Raw genomic sequence first — 5,096 nt, 5'->3', positions numbered from 1 at the left:
CAATAAACAACAGATTCAGATTTTCCATGGAGGGCTGCGAGAGTAAGTAGAGGAAAGAAACTCACAGATGAGGACTAAAGGGGAAGTACAATGAGCCGGTTTCTCCCAGCTGAATCGCTCATTTCATTTGGCGTCGCTGGGGACAGCGAGAGCAGCGCTCTCTCCTCTCGCTTTTTCTATTCTCCCATGACCAGAGACGGCGAGGTGTGGCTGGAGGACGAAGGAGGGATGGCGAAAAGGAGTGACGGGGAGAGAAGAGGGACAGAGTGAAAAAAAACAACAGGGAACTGGCCTTGGGAGGGTTAGAAAAGAAGCAGAGAGGGGAATGAGGAAAGGAAACAGCGAAACAGAATGAGGATGAGACGCAAAGGAGAAAGGTGCTGAGTAAATGAGCCAATGAGAGTGTGATCACGCCCCCCCTCCCTTCCCCCAAGTCTGTTTATAAGATATGACTTGAGAAGTCGTGAGAGACATTTTTTCACGTCTCCAAACAGAAAGCTCAGTGGTACGCAACTCCGTGTGTCTTCTACTTCAGCAAACAAATTGCGGGTAAAGAGGGAGAAAATTGCTGAAGCCGACCGACCATCGAGACGCAAACTTAGTTCCTTTGTTGCATCTCGCAGCACTTACTAATGACGTACACACCATCACAGCTCCATGCACATTTAATTCAGGGAATAAAAAAAATACATGGCAAACAAAAAAAATATTTCTTAAGTCTGTTGCACTTATCTGCAGCTCTACCATTACTGCGCTGCAGAATAACCAAGTGAATATTGGCTGAGAGCTCAAACAAACTGCTTTTAATGTTTCCTTACACGGCGTGAAAGCCCCTCTTTAGACCGACTAATAAATTACGAGTTGTACTCTCACACTATATTTAGGAGCGGGAGTGTTGTGGATCTGGTGCATGCTGCATGTTGAAGTGGGCCCGCCTGCTTGAGTTGTTCCTTTCGGGGGAGGACGTGTGGAATTAAAAGGTGAAAGCCCCGCCCTGTTCCAGACGCTGGGCTGTGATTTTCCCGGATCATTACTTTGAATGATGAGACAGCCACGCCCCCTCTGAAGCTAGCTCGTGCTTGGACAAGAACTGAGGCTCCAAAGCTCATATTTGAATAAGCGCTGGACAAACACCATAGATGCCCCCCCCCACACCAACGCTGCATTGAGTTAACTGAACACACAGCACAGCATCACAGTTGGTAGGAAAGCTCTCGCAGCACACTAATCCGTGCCATTTTGCCAAGCTGCTTTCTCCTCGCTGTGCCTAACAATGCCGAAGTCACTTTTCCTCTCTCGCTCTCTTTTTTTTGCGAACAACAACAAATCATAATCCTTTGGTGAGCCCGACCATATGGTCTTTTCTTTATCCTTTCTTTATCCACACCCCACTGACATTAATAATCTGTCGGACCGGGGAGACGGTATCGAGGCAAAACACTCCCAATATTCAAATAATCGCACCGTCGTTTTTGTACTTCTTTTAGCGGAAAGAAACTGATGTTCTCATTGAAATTGTTATTAAAAAAACGTCTTTGATTGGGCAATATCTTAGCGTAAGTGATGAGAAAATGATCATGCTTTCGGACTCTTCAGAGAATTATCACCTGAAAATTCAGTTCTAGTCTTTGAATGAAGAAAGGTCTGTAAGCTCTGAAAGACCCACTGTTCACTACCTGCAGACAACTAGCTAGGGGGCACAGTGGAGCATTTAGCAGCTAAACAGGCGTGTATTTCCCTCAGGAGGTGGTGGAAACTAAAAGAGAGCCGAGAGGAGAGCGAATATTGGACTAACATGGATCAGGTAGCCAGACACACAACTCCAAATGGATGGTTATGTTGCTCCGTATCTGCTGGATATGAAGAAACAGGCAACTTTAAAAGTTATTTTTATTGCAGGTTTAAGGTCGTGTCAGTTGCTGATGGCTGTTTGGCTGCAGGCTAGCCATCCTATGTTATAGGCTAGCTAGTTAGCCTAGCTAAGGAGTATTCAAAGTGCTATTTTAGGTGCAGATTTTGCAGCAATTTGTGGTTTAAATTTAAAACAAAACTCAAAATGAACAATAATGTTGCTCCTTGTCTGCTGGTTGTGTAAACATGCCACTATTTTCAAAAATGTTAGCCCTATATGCAAATACAATAACATACAATGTTGTGTTGCATTGACCTCGATTGGCTAATAACATGAATTAAAACTGCTTTCACTTTGCACACATTCAAATATCTTTGCAATGATCTTAATTTCAGACAAACAAGTCATTCACAAAGAGAAAAAAAAAGATTTGTTCTACAGTAATTAGATTGTTTGGTAAATGATGAGAAAATAATGTGTTTCTGGTTATTTCTGACTCATTATATAACAGTTCCTATTTGAGTCATTATATAATCTGCTATTTTCTCTGTTTGTTTCAGCAATGAGTACATTTGCATCTCCTGCCAATAAAGCCCCTATAAACTGTAATGAAACAAAACTGTTATACACAGTTAAAATTAAAGTGTGCCAATAAAAGATAAAAAAATACTCAACTCAGTCCGAGTACTTTACTGAGCCACTTAAGCCGCACATCCCAGCAAGGGAAACTAATGACATGCTGTCATTGCTTTTAAATGATTGCTCATCTCTACGACAACCAGAGGTGTTTGAGCAGAGACCGACCGGTATATGCAACCTTTTCCATCACGCTTCAAGTGAGGCAAGCCATTCATGTTGGGACTTGGTCGCTACGGGTGGCGTTTTAATCTTCCCATCTCAGGTTGGTTGCATCACTTGTTTTGACGAGCCAATCTCCTTCTTTTCCTCTGAAGAGGACGTCAGTGGCGAAGCTCGGGGGCGATATGCAGATATTGAATTGTAAGAGCAGAGCTTTCTACTTTAATCAGGCTCATACAGTATGCAGCGGTGTGGAACAGATGTTGTTTAATCCGCATCTATACTATAGCCAGAGCGCTGACAGCTGTGGTTCACACACCACCTCTTTCCCACCGTAACCTTAGTCGTCGCTCTGCTGTTTGCTAATGACGTATCACAACATGCCCTCATAATACCAGGGGAGGAGGGAGAGAAAGCCTAATTAGACCAAGTGTCCATTTGCCGAGAGGGAGAGGTGGAGGGTGAGTTGAAGAAATGAGATAAATGCAGTAAAAAACGGGACGCCCCAAAGACCTCGTGGCGCTATAATTAAAGCTGACAATCAGGAATGTTAGAGAGCGACGGGTGAACATGGTATTTTACATCCTGCTTCATTACAGTCTAATCATCCCCCCCCCGGCAAGGTGTTTTCCCTGACACCAACTACAGCTTATAAAAAGGGATCAATTTTTGCCGGTGGGACGGTGCAAAGAGACGAGAAGCTTTAATAGCTGGTGAAGGTGAAGACAGAAAGTAAGGAGGAAGATCACAAGAGAAGCTTTGCACAACCAGACTGAAGCTGCACCGCCCCATAAAACGCTGGATACTTCTTTAAAACTAGAGCTGTCTCGCCCTGTGGCAGGATAACAGACACTGTGTGTTTTCTATGAACCGCAGAGCACAGCTGTTTCTCCGGGCCATCGCAGCTCTCAAATCAAGAAAAGTGAAAGCACCAGTTTTTTAATACAGTAACCGTAGGTACTGCGGATCAGGGCTCCAGACTAACGGTGTCCCGTCGTCCTGGGGGCGATTAATCCCGTCACGGATTAATAACAAACGCACAAAAACCAGCATGCAAAGGGTAATAAAGGAGTATATGGTTAAGTACATGGGATTTATTGTTTTGTTTTTTACCATGGTATTGAATTGGGTATCCAAATATTGAGTAAAGAATTTCTGGTATTGTGACATCCCTATTTCAGAGCCTCACTCTTTAACTGCTGAATCAAAGTACATTCTATCTCAGTATTTAATTAGACGAGCGACTTTCACAAGTTCACATTTGGAGCGTTTTCATCAAACTCTGGGAGCGTTTACAAGTTTCTTTGGCTGGAACATTCCGGCTCAAATAACAGAACCGAGGTGAAAACCGCTTCTTCCGAGACGAGCGTGGTGCCGTTTCTTATACGCGAAAATGTATCCGAGCCAACTGCAGGAAACAACCCGGGTTTGAATGCTACACGAAGACAGAATTTGACATTTCATAGTCGGGCAAAACAAACTGCAGTCAGGACTGATCTTCATGCTCATTTATTCCTTCAAATGTTCTTTAGCAGAGAAAGTAAATGAGTTTGTGGTTCTTGGGTAAAGTTAAAAAGGACTCAATTTACATTTATTTAGATCCGGCTGCCAAAAATCTCAAGCCTTTGTGAGATGACAGGTTTCCAAAACTCCAGTGAACGAGCCAGTTGTGACTTTTGTTCGGAAAGTCTTGGTTTGCTTGTTATCATGAGACTAAATGAATTAAACGCTAAAATGTACAAAAGTCAACAAAGATTGACCCCCAAAAACGCAGCTTATGTTGATCAGACAAATCTTAAGCTATAGAACAACAATGAGGTTCATTTTAGCCTCATGAATACTCAGTTTGTAACATGAGCTAAAGTGGACGATGTTTCCACTTAACTCAAGTATTCAATAAGAAAAAGAAATACATATGTAGTGTAGTGCCTGCGAAGACATATAAAGGCTCATTTTCCAGCCTTGAAACACCCTCTGTGCCTCTGCTTTCAGCATCTGGTCCTCAGTCAGAATGGCGGCGCAGAGGGCCGGGCCCAGGCTAGATGAATAAATGTCTGCCGCGATCGTCACATCAGCTGTTGAGGTGTACAGACAGAGCGTAAAGCCCGCCTTTGAGTGACAGCCCCTTCAAAAGCAAAGAGACAAGATGACAGATGTTATAAAGGCCTGCGTTCCCACAGAAACACAGGGCCGGATCAGGTTTTCTGAATAGTTTAGCTTCATTTTTTTTTTTGTTGTATTATTATTTCTAAGAAACAATGAATGAGTTTATCAAGGATGAACCGCGATTGTGAGGGGCCGGGAACTGAGACTGCGGAGAAATGGCAGCACAGCCTTTCAAATGCATGCCTGTGTGTGCGCGCGTCTGGCACACACAAACAAGCTTGTGCGCACGCACGCACACACACACACACACACACACACACACACACACACACACACACAC

At 43.6% G+C, this 5,096-nt stretch overlaps 1 protein-coding gene across 1 annotated transcript in view; it reads right to left on the bottom strand.

Moving 5' to 3' along the window:
* The window catches only part of fam20cb (FAM20C golgi associated secretory pathway kinase b), a 46,304-nt gene that overhangs the window by 28,161 nt on the left and 13,047 nt on the right, over positions 1-5,096 (bottom strand). The window lies entirely within an intron of this gene.

Source organism: Anarrhichthys ocellatus, unplaced genomic scaffold (genome assembly GCF_004355925.1).
Source record: "Anarrhichthys ocellatus isolate YVR2014 unplaced genomic scaffold, GSC_Weel_1.0 scaffold4, whole genome shotgun sequence".
NCBI lineage: Eukaryota > Metazoa > Chordata > Actinopteri > Perciformes > Anarhichadidae > Anarrhichthys > Anarrhichthys ocellatus.
Note: the sequence above shows the minus strand (reverse complement) of the source record. Positions and strands in the feature narration are given on the sequence as shown.